The 18,851-nt window shown below is 42.8% G+C and overlaps 1 long non-coding RNA gene across 1 annotated transcript; it reads right to left on the bottom strand.

Annotated features, from left to right (window-relative positions):
• Positions 1-7,136: 7,136 nt before the first annotated feature.
• On the bottom strand, positions 7,137-10,695 carry LOC310837044. The gene is made up of 2 exons (XR_014560369.1): positions 10,614-10,695; positions 7,137-8,754 (listed from the first exon to the last, which is right to left on the bottom strand). It is a non-coding gene; the product is annotated as an uncharacterized lncRNA (long non-coding RNA).
• Between the last annotated feature and the right edge of the window lie 8,156 nt (positions 10,696-18,851).

Raw genomic sequence — 18,851 nt, 5'->3', positions numbered from 1 at the left:
CAGTAGGCAAAAACCAAATGGCCCCAGCCAATCAGCCAGATGGACAAAATTCCTACCAGGCCCCCGCTCCAAAGCAGACGACCCCATGACAGGCATAGCAAGGTCAAAGCGAACAACCCTATTCTAGGGAGGGAGGGACAGGCAATCCGCTGCACGGGCGAAAAGAGGAAGCCCTAGCCTCGTGCAAGGAGTTTTAGCATTTCTGGCTGTCAATCAATAAATGGCAACATTAATTTCTTCCCAACAACAAGGGAAGCCCCAATCGCATCAGTGGCCAACGATCAGTTAGCCCGCCCCCAACTTTGGAGTGTCCTGGTGGCCCCCACCGCAACACGTGCTCTTCATGAAGGAGAACACGCTTTCTCTCAGGTGTCACCAGATTCCTGTGGGAAGCAGGACATGAGCACTATAGCACTCTGCCCACATTTGTTTCCCAGTAACTGGTATTCAGAGGAATGCTGTGGAGGTAGAACATAGTAATCATGGCTAGTAGCTGCTGATAGCCCCTTCTTCTGTGTATTTTTCTAATCCTCTTTTAAAGCCATCAAAGTTAGTGGCCATCACTGATTCCTGTGGGAGTTCATTTTGGCCTTTGCAGAAATATTACTCAATGTGCTCTTTAAAAAAAGAAAAAAGTGTGTGTCCATGCATGTGCGTGTGTGTGTGTGTGTGTGTATGCATGAGTGAATCATAGATCAATTTTACAGTCTTAGATATGCTCCTTACATAGAGTGGGTTGTACCTTTAACAGGTCCCTTGTGAGTCCTGTCTCTTTTTGTAATACCCACAAGGAGAGTCAGCTGGTGATATCATTGGCCTAATGTCTCAGTCAAGTGGCTTACACCCCGCTGGTTCAAGGGGTTTGATATAATGAGTTATAGCCAAAGGATGCTATTATGTCAGCAGATCAGAGTTTTTTAGACAGTGCTCTTTGTAGACAAAGCATCGGAAGGCTTTCTCCTTTAATCCCACAGAACTTGCTTTCTGGGCCAAAGTACAATGACTTTATTTAAACAAACAAGCAAAAACCCCTCCATATTTCCCAATACAACCTATGCACCATTTGCCAGGGGTTATAGGACTTGAACCAGAAACTGCTGAACAAAAAAGTGGGACCCATAGTTTAATAACGGTTCACATGGTTTGCACATGTGTCAGCTCCCCTGTTGGTTTACTTATTTATCTCAATATTTTTACCCCCAACTTTTGACTCAAATGGCCCCCAGAGGATAACTCGTACAAACATTAAAAACTAGCAGTGAAATGGAAAACTAAAATTAAGGCCACCAACTCAGCTTTAAAGGCAGAGAAAAATAAGCGTGTGTTTGTATGTGTTTACAATCCCACTTTTTAATATGTTGATGGTCTATAGACCAATTGTATAAAGTTTTCACAGTTAGCCAAACTAATGTGCATACTTGAGATAATTTGTTGTTGACTTGGAGTGACAATACATATTCTGTTATCAGATCTCTACACATTTGTCATGAATACTTTAGTTGTAATTCCTGCATTGCAGGGGGTCGGATTAGATGACCCCTGGTTCCCTGGTCCAACTCTACAATTCTACGATTCTATGTTTATAGTAGTAACCCCATATCTAGGTGTTTCCCATCTAATATAAGACCCTTTAGAATAGAAAATTAACACAATAATAATAGTAAAGCATCCTAGGTAAAGTTGTTTGGTCAAAGACATTTAAGGAATCTCCCTCACTCCTTACAGGAGTTTCTCAATCTGTGAGGGAAAGCCAATTTCAATTTCAGTCTTGAGTTAAAATATATCAGCTAGCTAAGCTAGACAGAACTTCTGCCAGAGGCTGGTTAGAACAGCTGATTATCTGAAACTATAGTGTATAGCTTATTTAACTTATATGCAGAATTCATCATGCGAAAGGCTGGGCTGGATGAATCCCAAGCCAGAATTAAGATTGCCAGAAGAAATATCAACAACCTCAGATATGCAGATGATACAACCTTGATGGCAGAAAGTGAGGAGGAATTAAAGAACCTTTTAATGAGGGTGAAAGAGGAGAGCACAAAATATTGGTCTGAAGCTCAACATCAAAAAACCGAAGATCATGGCCACTGGGCCCATCACCTCCTGGCAAATAGAAGGGGAAGAAATGGAGGCAGTGAGAGATTTTACTTTCTTTGGCCCCATGATTACTCCAGATGGTGACAACAGTCACGAAATTAAAAGACGCCTGCTTCTTGGGAGAAAAGCAATGACAAACCTAGACAACATCTTAAAAAGCAGAGACATCACCTTGCCAACAAAGGTCCGTATAGTAAAAGCTATGGTTTTCCCAGTAGTGATGTATGGAAGTGAGAGCTGGACCATAAAGAAGGCTGATTGGCGAAGAATTGATGCTTTTGAATTATGGTGCTGGAGGAGACTCTTGAGAGTCTCATGGACTGCAAGAAGATCAAACCTTTCCATTCTGACAGAAATCAGCCCTGAGTGCACACTGGAAGGACAGATTGTGAAGCTGAGGCTCCAGTACTTTGGCCACCTCGTGAGAAAAGAAGACTCCCTGGAAAAGACCCTGATGTTGAGAAAGATGGAGGACACAAGGAGAAGGGGATGACAGAGGACGAGATGGTTGGATAGTGTTCTCGAAGCTACCAGCATGAGTTTGACCAAACTGCGGGAGGCAGTGGAAGACAGAAGTTGCTGGCGTGCTCTGGTCCATGGGGTCACGAAGAGTCGGACATGACTAAACGACTAAACAACAACAACAACAACAACAACATAGTGTAAGGGAGTTCCTTCGTTCACATCCACACCATACATTTAAAAGCACTCTCATACCACTGTACACAGTCATAAGAACATAAGAAGATCGTGGATCAGGCCAATAGCCCACCCAGTCAAGCATCCTGTTCTCACAGTGGCCAATCAGATGCCTGTGAGTAACCCATACAACAGCACTCATCCCTCTGCAGTTTCCAGCAACTAATATTAAGAAGCACTGCTACCTCCAACATTGGAAGAAAAGAAGAGGTGTCGTGGCTAGTAGCAACTGACACAGTGGCCTCCCCTATCAAAGAATCCTGGGAACTTTAGTTTGCTAAGGGTGTTATAGGAAACCCACTCAGAGGGGGTGTGAAGTGGGAAACCTTGGAAGCAACTTAGAAGGATATACAGTGGTACCTCGGGTTAAGAACTTAATTTGTTCCAGAGGTCCATTCTTAACCTGAAACTGCTCTTAACCTGAGGTACCACTTTAGTTAATGGGGCCTCCCGCTGCCACTGTGCCACCGCCACACAATTTCTGTTCTCATACTGAAGCAAAGTTCTTAACCCGAGGTACTATTTCTGGGTTAGCGGAGTCTGTAACCTGAAGCATCTGTAACCTGAAGAGTCCGTAACCCGAGGTATCACTGTATTTTAAAGGTCTAACAGCCTATAGTCCCATGCTTTACTTTGCTTCATGTTTTGCAATTTTACATCTCTGCTGGGGCTCACTCACCAAAGAGTAGTTGCCTGAAACCTGATTCTAGGCATCCAGGGAATTCTCCTTTTTATTTTGTCATATGCATTTTTTCCTTTTAGCCACCCCACCCCACTTTTAGTCACCTAGAAACAAGGGGGAGGGAAACTGGGGATATCCAAATAATTTTTTTAATCCTGGGATCGTGGACCAGAGTGCTTCAGGTCTCCAGCTAAACCCTTGCCATTTACACAGAGCATCAGCCAACTCTCCAGTCCCTTGTTTCTCCCCAAGAACAGGGCAAATTTCTGGCTAAGGCTGACAATGGTCTTAGATTTCCAATAGCATGGATCCCAATGTAATCTGGGCATATGAGGATTCCTGAATTCTGAGGGTGGCAATCACACATTGACTCGACTAGTTGTGAAACTTTTATTACAAATAAAATATCAGGGGAAAGAAGGCAATGGGTCTAACAGAATGCATAATAGGCCACAGTGTTCTGGATCAGTTTACACATAGGCTGAGTAGGCAAGTAGGCTATGAGGAGAATCAGAGTCTTGGTGGTTTGGAAGACTATGCCTGGATCCCTAGTGCTGACGCATGAAACAAAGCTGTGAGGACAGCTCAGCCTTTTTTTGCCTCCTGTTGCTGGATGGCAAGTCTTCTGCCTCTATGTTACCAATGAGTCAGTTGGTCCATCTGGCTTAGAAAAATGGTGGGACTAGGATACCATGGTCCTGGGTCACAATTGCTAGCTAAAAGAGCAGATGTAAGGTTTACAGGCTTATGAAGGTGCTTTTGGTAAGATTTCTTACCTGTCAATCAGTCTTTACTACCTGTTTCCAACTGAGGACATGAACAAATAGCAAAGATTGGCCACCAGCCTTGACCTTCAGGACAAAATTGTATCAATGCCAGTTAAGTTACTCCACTGAATCTTGCTCAAAGCCAACAGGCTCACTGAAAATCCAGTTCTGTCATATCTAACATTAGTTCACATTTGATTGATTGATAGTAGAGATTATCTATATGGATTTACGATTGTCAGTGCTGGCTGAAAGGGCTGATGCAGACTTTACAGGCTTATTGGGTAGATTTCTTGTTAACTGAGGATAAATCTGAATCTATCTCCTCCTGAAAGCAAAGGCTGAATATTGAAGTTAAGTCATCACCTCCACATGCAGGACGGTGCTGGGATCAATGCCACAGCAGTAACCCAGATGGCATGCTCATAGCTGACAGATTTGTGGCAAGTTTGCCTTTGTTCAGTTTGATAAACTAAATTTCACATTTAATGTGTTTTGTGTGGGGATGAATGGATTTTCTCCTTGCTATTCCTCTTTGTTCCCTGGGTTCCCTGTGCCTTGTATTCACTCCTCTTGAATTCTCGTTTAGCAAGGAAGATTTCTAAAATTCATTCTTGAATTGGAACATGCACATTTTGCTGTGATCTTCAATTTATTTGGGTTCATTTGAGTATTCTGGTCAAAAGACTGCTACAATCTATCCTGCCATGGCAGGATAGAGCAAGGCAGAAAAGATCCAAGTAAGGAACTTCCTCAGAAAAAAAAAATCTGAGAAGTAGCTGAAGGCGTTTGTGCTTTTAGGGCCAGATCACATGCAAAGGTTCCTCCTCTTTATTGAAAAATGGAAGCCTTCAAGGGGAAAAGCCATTGCCTTGGAAACTAGCATCCCTGACAAAGTTCTTCCAGGTAGGATGCTGCAGGTGTTGGGCAGAAGCCATACTTCATTGGAGGAACCCCACTGGGAGCTCTTGGGAGTGCCACAGTATGTCCTCAGCCCCAGTGTGAAAGGCTGGTATCAGCCACCACACACCCAGGTGGCTTGTAAGGCCCACAGGAGTAGCCATTCCATACCCTCAAAAAATTCTCTAGTGAAAATAGGGACATCCCAAGGAAAAGTGGGGCATTCTGGGATCAAATCAGAAACCAAGATGACTTCTCTAAATCAGAGATGTCCATGGAAAATAGGGACACTTGGAGGGTCTGCCATTCCATGGTGGGCCTAAGAATCGGACAACTCCCTAAAGGTTGCACAGCATAAGGGCTGGGGGCAGTACTGGCCAGCAGACAGTCTAATGATTGGATTTCTGTCCCATGGTCCCCCAAACTCTGGTAAGCTAAAATTAATAAGGGTTGTGGTCAATTATAGCTCATATTAGTCTCTCTATCTTTGCTCCTTTTGAAAAACAGCTGCAGCAAAGTTGCTTTCTTTGCAGTGCTTTATCAGTGCCCTTGGAACATCAGAAGGTCAGTTTGTGGTGTTGGTGGTGAAAAGACAACAATAAACTAAAATAACTGATGTAGTTGCAAACTACTCTAGCACAGAGCTCTGGACAAAATTTGAAAGATAATATGGAACGATAGACCAAATCCACTATACTGGTTGCAGTGCAGCATGAAGGTCAACAAATGATTAATGCCAAACTTTGGGAACCAATATGAATGAGGATTTTGGAAGAATCTTGAGTTTTCTCATGGTGAATTTATCGTATCATTTTGTCATGGAATATTTATACAACTTAGATGATAGTTGGGGACAACTGAAGTAGTGAGAGTTGTAATTTCTTGGTTATGTTCAAATTCTTTCAATAATGCAGACTAGCGGGAAATGAGAATAAAAGCTCAAGTGGAGAATGTAGCCAAGTGATTAGTTGGGGCCACTTGAGGACATCGTTTCAAATATTGAACTTCATGGGATATGGAGGGGAAGGTTATCATCATGCTTTCTGAGGGTCGTTCACTGCTAAAACAAAAATAAAATAAAACATCACGAGGACATTATATTTAGTAAAGCTGTAACAAGTCAGAAACTCATTGCCTTTTATTTAATTAAATATGAACTCCAAAGAATAATGTATCTGTATCTGTATATTTATAGAGATAGAGATAGAGATAGAGATAGATTATAGATATAGATATAAGGTAAGGATGCAGAGGAGTGGTGAGAGGCACCAGCTGGGGAATCCCCAGGGGAAGAAGGTTCAGAGCCATGAGATTGGTGGTGGGACAACAATGGGGAGGGGTGTCAGATGGAGAAGATGCAGAAGACTGGCAGGAGGAGGTGTCAGAAACTGAAGCAGTAACAGGGTTTAGTGAGCAGGAAGAGGCTGTGGCAGAGAGCAGTCCAGATTCAGAGGCAGAAGCAGAGAGGGACGAAAAGGCAGAGTGGAGGCAGGCTGCTGAAGAATCCAGTGAGTCTCCTCCTCTAGCTGTGACCAGCTCCCTCCCCCCCAGTCTTCCAGAACATGCAAAGAAATGAAGGTGGCAGAGCAACAAGGAGCTTTAGGCTGCTGGGGAAGGAACCTGAGGGGGGGGGAGCCTTAGAGAGTGGTGGGAAGGCAGGGAACTTCAGTCCTCGCAATTGCTTTATTGGGGCAAAACCTACTGAGACAGGTTGCTGTGACCACTAGGACTAAGCTGTTTTGTTTCTTTGAATAAAGCATTAACTTCACTGGTTTCGGGTGTTTTATTGCTGACCTACACCTGACTCCAGCTCCTGACACTGTAGCAGAAAAAGCACCTGAACTGAATACGATGCTTGATTATAAAAGTGTTCCTCCCATTATGATATATTGTTAATGCTCTGTTGAAAAAAGAAGCAATTTTTGATCACTAGTTTTGATATTTATATTCTGACAGGTGCTGTGTCAGAAACCCTGAGATATTCTAAAGGCTTAGAAGATGAATGTCAGACTGTTTTAATATATGTCTATATCTCTTTTGCTAGGAGCAATATATATTTTCTTTATAAAATACATACACAAAGACTTGAAATTAGGGGTGCACCCACACACATATAAATGACCTAGTTCAGAGATGCCACAGGTGTTTTTCTTATCCATGCAGTAGAACTATACCATGTGTGGGCTGCTCCATATATTTCCATAGGGTAAGCATATCTGCTTATCATTCATGTGTGTTTACAGTTCTATTCAAAATAAAGTAATTGGAATTTGTGCCAATGAGCCCTAAAGACTTAGCAGATTGAGGGGGGGGGGAGTTGGTCTCTGAGGACTGTCACATTCTGCCCAGTTTGAGGTGTGTCTGTGTGCTACAGTTTTGTTACACTTTTTCAGAGTGAAACCAATTGGTTTCCCCCTCTATACTAGATAAAAATAGTAAGGGTATTCAGGATTCAGATAATTTAAGTTTGAAACTCAAGTCTCCCTCTAAAGGTAAATGCAAGGATTGCGGGGTGAGGGGAGAGACTCCTTTGTGACTAACAGGTCTAGCTTGGAATCATAGGGAAATAATTTACCAGTATTTTCCAATCCCAGTGCTTGGGGGGGGGGGGGGAGGAGAATAAAAGATTTGCAAGAGTGAAATTTATGTCTCTGTGCTTTGGGAAGATACTAGAATGGGGAACCATTTCACAAGTTACAGGTCTAGCTTGTAATCAGAGGAAATTTTTTAACCCATGAAGTTCATCCCTTTGTAGCTATTCCCACCCAAAAACATATTTAAATGTGACTAGGATATATGGCCCTGGTCCTATTTGTTTGAAAGTTGTTCTTGTTTTACTTAAAGGCACTTCTCTTATGTTTACAATTTACAGGTCAAATACCCACAAAACTCTAGGCTAGCCATTTAGCAGGTTTTAGCCACTGTGGAGAGACCTGCAAATTTCACCCACTTTGCCATTTTTCAATAGTGAATGGAATAGGTGGGAGAAATGGGTGCACCCTGTCCGTGTGGCAAATCTACTGCAGCCGTCCTTCTAAAAATGTGCCCGGTTCATGTTATGAAAAGCAGGCAGCCAGTCAGCCTCCAGCTTCTTCAGAGAAAGTTGGTCATTTGGAATACTCCAAGGTGATACAAATCTGGCCCGCATATCTTGGTGCCCCACCGTGCCCAGTAGAATTTTGCTTGATGTTAGGACACAACAGCCAGTACCAATGCTATCCTCAAATATAGTGCTTGATTTTTCATGTTCTGTTGTCTGCATAGCTCCATCCCCAGCTCCATTTCTTGGTCATATGTGAGTGTGATGTAATCTTGGGAAAGTTTCACAGAATATTGGACATGGGGAAACGTCTCTGTGCAGGTGCCATGTGTGGTGAGTCATTGCTGGTAATGGGTTGCTGCATCACAGAATGACTTCCTCCACCCAGACCATTGGCTATCCTCAGCTAGAAGGGTTTCGATGTATCCTATTCAGGTTGCAACTTGCCCCAGAAATACTAATCTTCATTGGCAGTGACTTCTAAATCCATGTTCACAGCTCCTGGCTACCTATTTCTCAGCTCTGAAAAGAACTGTGTGTGTGTTTCCTGTAAGAGAAGCAGGAGTTTCCTAAAAAAAGAAAAAAAAAGAAAATAATAATTAACAATCCAAAGATAGCCTTTTCTCATGAACATAAGGGAGCAAATGAGTAGAATGGATGAGCTCAGGGGACTGATTATTACCTATGGTACATGATGTTACTCAGCATAAGGCTAATTCACCAGTATAATTATAGTACATCTGGGCGAGAATGATTTAGTACAGCATCCCAACATGCAAGCCTCGTAATTAAGAGAGAATGGGATTTGGCTACTTTTAGAGTACACCTTTCCAAATTTTTGTTTGATCCAGTTGGCACCAGTAGCAGCAAATTTAATATGAGAGGAAGGCTTGCAGGGCCGTTGTATTATATTTTCTTGGACATATTCAGAATGTAGTGATTTAATTTCAAGTGGGCCAATTTCTCCTTTCCTTTAAAAAAAAAAAAGTGCACCATCCAGCTGCCTTCAGAGGGATTTCCTGGATATAATTACAAACTCATTGTGGCTGCATGCCTGAATGTGTGTGACAGTCTCTTTACTTTTAATATATACATTATCAACCTGAAGCTTTTTGAGCCAGACAGCAGCCAGACCAGCAGGAGAAAAAATGTGTTCAGATTAATTCTTGTGCCAACAGTTGGGTATGGGCACCTAAATCTCGTTGACTGCTGTGGAATGTCAGGATTATAGACTAACAGTCTGTTCCTAATCATGTTTACTTGGAAGTAAGGCCCATTGATTTCAGTAGGATATATTTCACAGTATTTTTTTTTGGGGGGGGGGATTGTAGGCTTGTGAAGAATGCATACATTGGCAGAATGTTACACATCCCTCTTTCCTGTGGTTTTCCACCCTCTCAAATCTAGATTTTTGATGCTGGTTTGGGTAGCACCCAGGGGATCATATTGACCTACCTCCATTTTAGCTCAGATGATTAGAACATGGTGCTGATAATGCTGAAGTCACGGGTTCAGTCCTACCTGCATATTCCTGCATTTCAGGGGGTTGAACCAGATGACACTTGGGGTCCTTTCCAACTATAGAATTCTATGATTCTATTGTTCTATGCATGCAGCTCACTCATCATACATGCCTACCTCATATACAGTTGTTTGACTGCTTTGATCTGTGGAACTGATACTTATAAGTGGCACCATCAAGGAACCAGTCCTTCAGTGTGGCAGCATGTATGCTCTGGAACTTGCTGCCCATTGATATTAGGAAGGGGCTTTTGCAATATCAGCGATGCAGGTGGCGCTGTGGTCTAAAACACTGAGCCTAGGGCTTGCCAATCAGAAGGTTGGCGGTTTGAATCCCTGAGACGGAGTGAGCTCCCATTGCTCCGTCCCAGCTCCTGCCAACCTAGCAGTTCGAAAGCACGTCAAGTGCAAGTAGATAAATAGGTACCACTCTGGCGGGAAGGTAAACGGCGTTTCCGTGTGCTGGTTTGGTTTTGCCAGAAGCGGCTTAGTCATGCTGGCCACATGACCCGGAAAAACTGTCTGTGGACAAACGTCGGCTCCCTCGGCCACTAAAGCAAGATGAACACCACAACCCCAGAATCCTTCGCAACTGGACTTAACTGTCAGGGGTCCTTTACCTTTAACTTTGCAATATCATTTTTTGGTGCTTGCTATGAATGTTTAGGCAACCCTACTACCCAGATATTGACATGTATTGCTAACATGTAATTTTATTTTTAACATTGAATTCTATTTTATAATGCCTATTTAAAAAAAAAACACCTGCTGATTTTACTTATATTTTGAAGAAAATTAGTTCAGCTTACCTTTAAAATCTGATTCTATTATTGGAGGTTATGATGATTAAGTGGCTCACATAATAATAATACTGTAACAAAGCAACATAATGAGAAAAACTAAATACAACAACATGAGACAAGTCTGAGGCAGGAAACAATACGAGGCAGTTGGTCCCTCATAACTGGCAATCTTAACTGAACATAAAGGAAAACACACTTGAAGGAGGGGCTGATTCCAGAGGAAAACACACAAGCCCCGCCCACCAGATACCAAACATTCTACTGATCAAATTAGGCCCCACTGTTTTTCATACAGTGACAATACCCAGATTATGTGTGTGTGTGTATATTTTAAAAAAATGTAGGATATTCCCCGCAATGTATAAGAATTTACTGATAATCTTAATATCTGAAGGGTAAGTGTGTGAAAGTGTGTGTGAAAGCCTTGAGAAAGTGTGTGAGAGCTCATACATTTCATAATTGCCGATTCAAAACCTAAAATAAACTCAGAAGAACATATTGTTTATTCTATAGTGTGTTCTTGTAGGTCTCTGATTCAGTCTCTAACATATCCAGGTAGGCTGGGAAAGGCTCTTTGGCTCAAACCCTGGATAGCTGCTGCAAGTCAGTGTAGGAATTCCCCACACTGTTGCCGTTGTCTGCAGCTGTTGTTCAACTATCATCTTTAGCTACCAGGACCAGTGGTCAGGGATGATGGGATTTTTAGTGCAAAAACACTTGAAGGCCCTGCTGAGTGTGGATCTACCTTTCTTTTGCATGCATGAAACTAATCAACTACATTACGCCTTGTCAGTTAAATGCAGCTTACTCCTTCATATTTTAAAAAGTGACAGTTTAGGTCACCTCTGTCTTTCAGAAAGCTAGAGGGAAATCTAAAATGTAAGGACAGAAAAGAATGAGAGTTCACTTATGAACAAACATGAAAAGGAAACTTATAAGGCTACATTGCAATTGTGCAGAGGTTGTTGAATAGGCCATGTGAATTACCATATGTACCAAGAGTTCATGCAGAATTATGTGGTTTTTTAAAATGTGCATTTATGCTTATTTTCTATATACTGACTACGGCATTGCTTTGATTTGTTAATGTCATATCAGATTTTTGCCATCGTTTTATATTAAAAAAGGTAAAGGTAAAGGTACCCCTGCCCGTACGGGCCAGTCTTGACAGACTCTGGGGTTGTGCGCCCATCTCACTTAAGAGGCCAGGGGCCAGCGCTGTCCGGAGACACTTCCGGGTCACGTGGCCAGCGTGACAAAGCTGCATCTGGCAAGCCAGAGCTGCACACGGAAACGCCGTTTACCTTCCCGCTGGTAAGCGGTCCCTATTTATCTACTTGCACCCGGAGGTGCTTTCGAACTGCTAGGTTGGCATGCGCTGTGACCGAGCAGCGGGAGCGCACCCCGCCGCAGGGATTCGAACCGCCGACCTTTCAATCGGCAAGTCCTAGGCGCTGAGGCTTTAACCCACAGCGCCACCTGCGTCCCTGTCGCCACCTGCGTCCCTGTATCGTTTTATATTAGCATATGGTTAATGTGCTATGAACGTTTGCCATCATTCTGATCTACTTCAATTACATACTACTTTTGCACATTTGCAATTTGGCCTTATAAGTGTTGCTGCTTTGTGGAGAGGGGAAGAATGTCAAAGAATTCCGACAAAATGGAAAAGGAAGCAGAAGTTGTTGCAATTCAAATACTCATCTGTGGTCAGGAATGGAAATCAGTCGAGCAAATACAACCAGTATTCATTAATATCACTATTGTGCTTTTTGAAGCCCACATATGATACGTAATTAATGACTTTTAAAAAGTGGTTTTGACATTTCCTTTATCTGGAAATGATTGTTAAGTTATGCAAATGGTTAAGTGACTTATGTAGCTCATGTTATGTAGCTCATGCTTATGTTAAATAGCAGACGGCTAGACAAGTATTGTAGTATTTGGTGGGAAATGAATTGCAGCAGAATGGAAACAGCACTAATTATGACAAGTACAGGTTTGAACAGAAATCGCTACCTTATTACATCCCTAGGCGATGATGCCTTTCAACGTGTGATGGCCTGAGGCACAACCTGAATTTTGAGCTGCAATTTTCAGAGATATAATCAGCAGCCTTTCTAAATAGGGCACAGACTCACACCATTCATCTTGCCCCTATTGTGCAGAATGGCTTAAAGACGGAAGGGCTGGTTCACCATTAGAGTTAAGGATATAAAAAACCTTATGATGGGGAAAATGAGTGTTTGCCTGGGGCTTGGAGGAAGAAATCTATAATAAAACAGCTATTGATTTTTCACTCAGCATTGCTGAATGTTTCATTGAAAACTAGCCTTGACCCATCATTTGAATTTTCAATTAAGGAAATGTTCTCTGTGACCATATTTGCTATCGCTTTCCAAGGATATTTATTTGAGTTGAGTGACATTTTTCTATTTTTTCACCCATTGTTGGCTTTGCACAGAAGTTCACCATTTTTTAAAGAAAGCTGCAAGTGCTAGGCTGTTAGGATTTTCCAGTGCAGTATTGGGTAAATTTGGTTTATAAATGATTATTAAATATATGTTCGCAGTAATTTCAGGATGAACATTTACTAAGACTGAGCAATTATGACATACCATTGAAGGTTTTAAAGTAGCTCATTTATATGTAGGTATGTAGGTATACAGAAGTCTTAGGCAAGGGAAATACTATAGCCAGTAGTATAGTGTTACACTTAGGCTATGTACCGGAATGAGCTATGAGCAAACAATATTGAGTTCAAATTTCTGTTCAGTCATTAACTCACAATGAGGCCATATTACTAGGCCTGAACTGTTTGCTTCAGTATATCCATCATAATCATCATCTTGGTCTACAGAATTTTTGTAAGGATTACTTGGTGAATGCAAGTGAAGTGTTTGGAGCCAATATGAAAAAAGCACCCTCTGCAAAAGGACCTAGTGTGTGATGTAAGCAATGTCTAACTACAGTGGTACCTCGGTTTACGAACTTAATCCGTTCCGGAAGTCCATTCTTAAACCAAAGCCATTCTTAAACCGAGGCGTGCTTTCCCTAATGAGGCCTCCCGCCGCCAGTGCCCTCCCACTGTTCTGCTTCCATTTGTAGACCGAGGTAAAGTTCGCTAACTGGAACGCTACTTCCGGTTTTGCGGAGTTCTTATACCGAATAGTGTGTAAACAGGGCTGTTCTTAAACTGAGGTACCACTGTAATTGGAAAAAGTTCTCACAATGCAATTACATTTAGTACCTGTAATGGTTATATGGGGTTGTTTGTGCGTTAGTTGCCGCCACTCCTGGCTAGGTTGCCTGGTTAAACCTTTTCTGGCTGGACAGCCCTTCACTTCGTTGCTGTTCAGTCGCTAGCAGAATCCGTCAGTGGGCGTTTCTTGAACTTCTTCCAGCAAAGAAGTTCTTTGACGCCAAGTCTATGCCTACTTTCCCTGCGCGGAAGTCTTCTGCGCAGGGTGGGTGTGGGTAGCGGAGGACCCGTGCTCTCCCTGCTGGTCTCCGGCGAAGAGTCCTGGAGCCCCCTCGCCGATTCCCCCATCTGCCCCCCTTTATCCCTGGTGTTACGCTGATTTCCTTCCCCAACCAATGAGCTCCCTCTCTCCCTGCTGGGCCCTTCTCCAGCATCGCTTGGGAGCCTTGCCTCCACCTCTGGCTCCGATGTCAGTTCCCTGACAGTACCATATGTATTTGTATGTGGGCAATTGCCAAGCAGTGGCAGGTGACAATAGATGATGTTTTGCATCTTACTGACAAATTGTAAACAAAGCATGAGATCCAGATGGCGTCCATCTGAGTCTCTTAAAGAGCTCAAATGTGAGATTGCCTCACAAAGAGCTGGTTGGCCACCATGCAAAATATAGTTCTGGACTAGATGAATTTCTGATCTAATACAACAGGCTTCTAATTATATTCTTAAGTACTAAGCAAAGTAAAGGTAAAGGGACCCCTGACAATAAGGGCAGTCGTAGCCGACTCTGGGGTTGTGGCGCTCATCTCGCTTTATCAGCCAAGGGAGCTGGCGTACAGCTTCTGGGTCATGTGGCCAGCATGACTAAGCCACTTCTGGCGAACCAGAGCAGTGCACGGAAACACCATTTACCTTCCTGCCGGAGCGGAGTATTTATCTACTTGCACTTTGACGTGCTTTCGAACTGCTAGGCTGGCAGGAGTCTTAAGTACTAATGACTGCTCCCCGCTTAAAACGGGGGACGCCCTTTGTGTGGACGCGTGCAGCCCCTAGATCTGGAGCGGCTCCAACAGCATAGGCTAGGCTTTGCCTTCCCTCAGGTGGGATACCTGGAGGTCTCCGCCTACCTCAGTCAGTTGTCCAATCCCACCTGGGGGAAGAGTTGCCAAGGAGACCAGGCCAGGTAGGGGAGGGATTACCTGCCCACACAAAGGAGGGAGGATCTTACCTGGGAATTCTCACTTGGCTCCAGAGCTTCTCCCACCCTACCCACCCTCAGTCAATGTCTTATGTTGCAGGTTAATTTTCCTCACAGGTTTTGCAGGTTAACTTTTCTTCACAGGTATGCGGGCGCTGCTACATTAAGGTCGCTGTTAAAGGGCCGGAAAGGAATTTCCCTGCATTGGCAGGTTTTGCCTTTCCCGTAGCAAAACGTCACAACTTTGGCGGTATCAGGCCTTGGGCAGAATCCTTTTGTCCATCTTCCTCTTTGTGGCGGCGATACCAGGGTTCCCCGTTAAAGGGGTTTCTGAAGGGAGGCTTTGACCGTACGCTGGAAGGTCGTCATTGCTCTCCCCTGCGGCGTCGTCGTTACGGGGGCGGCTATCTCTGCTTGAACATATGTTCTCCAGAGCCGGCCCATCCCCCCCCACACACACACTGGATAACCCTGATGCTCCCTAGGTCCCCGGCTGGGGACTGGGAAGGGAGAACGCCCAATGCCTGAGCCAAGGTCTACCCACATTTGAAATTTAATAAAGTTGTGGCCAATTTAATCCCATAGCACATTGTCTTGCGTCGTTATTCCACATGATGGGGGGACCGCGCAGGATCTGGGGACTCCACCTGTCCGCGCAATGTGGGTCAAACCAGGGACACAAGCAAAAATTAAAAAATAAGTGTTTCACATAAGGAAAGAGAAAGGAGAGGGCAGAAATTTGGGGGGCAAGGAGGGGGAAAGTGTAGGAAGAAGAACACTGCATCCTATGTAGCAGACTTTGAATTCTAGCCTAGAAAAGGTTGACATCTACTGTCTAGGAAGACGAGGAAGATACCAGAGAACAAGTGGAAGTATTAAGGATCTGGGAGAAGGGTGAAAATCCCAGGCTAGTATGTCTGAAGCTTCCATGCCAGTCTGACAAAACTTTTTCAGAACTTCTCATGTGTACACTGACGGCTTATCCACACTTACCTTTCTTCTGCTTTTTCCAGGCGTGGTCCACACTGTAAAGTGCTGTATCTAAGTGCCCTTAATGTTTCCTCCAGAGCTTCTTCCACAAAAGCCTGCTCTTTAAAGCTAAATCAGAGCAAGCAGCAATCTGCTTAAAACCTTTGCTCCGAATGTGTGCTAAAGAGCAGGTTTTTGTGGGGAAAGCTCATGGCAAAAAAGAAAAGGGGGGATGCTTGGATGCAGAGATTTTAAGAGTGGACCTGTGCATCAAAAGAGTAGGGCAAAATATAAGTGTAGATAAACCCTGCATGGCTGAAGAGAGGATTGGGACCATGCCCTACCCCTCACCTTTTAACTTTGCATGTGCTGCTGGCCCAGCTCTTTGCCAGATTGCACATTCGGAGTGACATTTGAAAAGAAATGGTAGAATGTATCCATGCATAGGGGTTGCATATGACCAGGATTCCTATATGATGCTGTATGTGTGTATACCAATCACATAGCACACCTACAGGTGTATGCAAAAAAGGTGCTCCTTTCCAGATGTTGCTCTGAACACACACACCTCAGGGGGAAAGCAGCACCCCCCAAAAAAACAAGCGTATACTTTGAGAAGGTATGAAGGAGGCATTTGGAAGTAGCCTTTTCCATAAAGGTATGTAGTCCCTAAACAAAGATTGCATGCTTTATGGAGAAGGATCAAGAGCTTTCATTGAACTGATGAATGTGTAATGCAAAAGCTCTTGTTGAAATCATTACAAGATAGCCTTCTGCTAAATAAGATTTTCTACAAGCATATAATGACTGAATACAAGACACCACAGAATTAACACCCCAGAGATTATTTTAAATTGAAGTGTATGAGCACAGACAAAACAACAGATTTGCTTTAATTTCAAAAAAAAAAAGGTAATCATGTTTATGTCAGGTGGAATTAAATTGAAGGCTGAGATGTTTCAGAGTGTTTCATGTCCTTCAAAGGGACTCAGTTCCCATTGACTTCAATCACATCTCACTTTCTTAGTGTCTTTTTGAAGAGGCGGAACATTTTTTCCTGTATAGATAGGGACCAAAATGTCCAGTTTGCTGAAATCAGGTGGCCAGAAGTCCAGTTAAGATTTCTGCAAACACTATGTAACTTCCCTGACTTTATTCCAGCTGCCACTGGGCCAATCTGAAGAGCGGGATGACTTCACTTTAAGAATATAGAGGAGGCCTTAGATAACCCCATTATATAATTTGGAAATGAGAAGAAAGCACTGAGACAGATTTTTAAAAGCAGCAAAACTCAAAATTTGCACAAGAGAGCACAGTCAAGTCATCTCAATCTGCTCCGTGTTATATAAAACTAATTTAGGAATTACACACATGAGGTATGCTTACAAATGGTCTTAATTACAAACTAATTACAATTTGGTTCAGCTAATCAGATGATCAGCCGCATTGATTTTTATCAGCTGATTAACCCTAATATAAAGTGTTGCAGAAATGTGCCAGACTCTTACACGAACTCTATGTTGTTGCTGTTGTTTTGTATCTTCTCATTGCTTGGCTAGGCAGGAACTGCAAGAATCATACATATCTGATTTGGTATTGTAGTACCAAAAGCCAGTGGTCGATTTACCCCAGTTTAACCTGAACTCTTGATTCAATCTAATCCAGCTCATTGGGTTGTTCTGGGATCACTGTAATATACTAATGCCCCATCTGCACTATGCATTTAAAGAAGTATAATTTCTCTTTAACAGTCATGACTTCCCCCAAAGAATCCTGGGAACTGTAGTGTGTTAACAGTGCCAAGAATTGTTAGGAAAAGTGATGAGGCCCTCTGTTCGTCTCACAGAGCTTTGATTTCTAGAGCTCCCTTGGGAGAGGGATTAACTGTTATACCACTCTGGCAAATGCAGTCTGGTGGGTTTTTGTAGGAGAATGATTCCCAAGTCTGGGGTGTGGGTAGTCTACTTGTTTTTAATTGGATTGGACTTCCTCTGATGGAACAGGTACATAGTTTTGTAGTTATCTTAGATCCATCTCTGTCATTGGAGACTTAGGTAACCTCCATGGCAAGGAGCTCTTATTATTAACTTAAGTTGGTACACCAACCCTGCCCTTTCTTGGGCAGGAATATCTTGGGCATTGTGATTCATGCAGTTGTAAGTGCACAATTAGACTACTATAGCATACTCTATGTGGGATTTCCCTTGGGACTGGTCAAGAAGCTGCAACTGGTACAGAACACTGCAGCAAGGACGTTAAGTGGTATTCACTGCTGCATACTTATTAAACTTCTGCTGAGGGAACTGCACTGGATTCCTATTAGCTACAGCAACATCTGCAAAGTACTGCTTTTAGTATATTAAGCCATTAAGAACTCCTGACCAGCTTATCCGAGAGATAGCCTCTCCAATATGTAAACCTGTTAGATCACAACTTTGGGACTGTCAAGGTTACATCAGTCCAAAACAAACAAGTGAACAAACACAACAGGGATAGCAAATGTGGTATTCTCCAGATGTGATAAACTCTCAACCCCAGACAATAGGGAACAGTGGTCAGGGGTGGTGGGAGTCCAGGAACATCTGCAAGGCACCAATTTGGCTCTCCCTAAAAACTACATTATTATTATTATTATTATTATTATTATTATTATTATTATTATTATTACCTGCCCTTCACCAAGGTGGATTTCAGCAATGTAAAACATAGCATTGAAACAGCTTTAAGCAAATTACATACCTCTACCTGCTAAATTTTTGAAAATGAATGGAATCTTCTTCTTGGGTATAAGTTGGACTAGAGCAGAGATTCTTCAGCTCTGACTCCCTCATTGCTGGCTTGTTTGCTGACTTGTCCTTTTCATTTAACCCCAACATTCCAGAGTTCACATTTTCCACTTTCAAATGTTATTGATCTATAAAATTTTAGCTTCCACTTCTAAACATATATATGTATGTATGTTGTAGCTCCTACTTA

This window comes from Podarcis gaigeae (assembly GCF_964106915.1).
Source record: "Podarcis gaigeae genome assembly, chromosome: Z".
Classification (NCBI taxonomy): domain Eukaryota; kingdom Metazoa; phylum Chordata; class Lepidosauria; order Squamata; family Lacertidae; genus Podarcis; species Podarcis gaigeae.
Note: the sequence above shows the minus strand (reverse complement) of the source record. Positions and strands in the feature narration are given on the sequence as shown.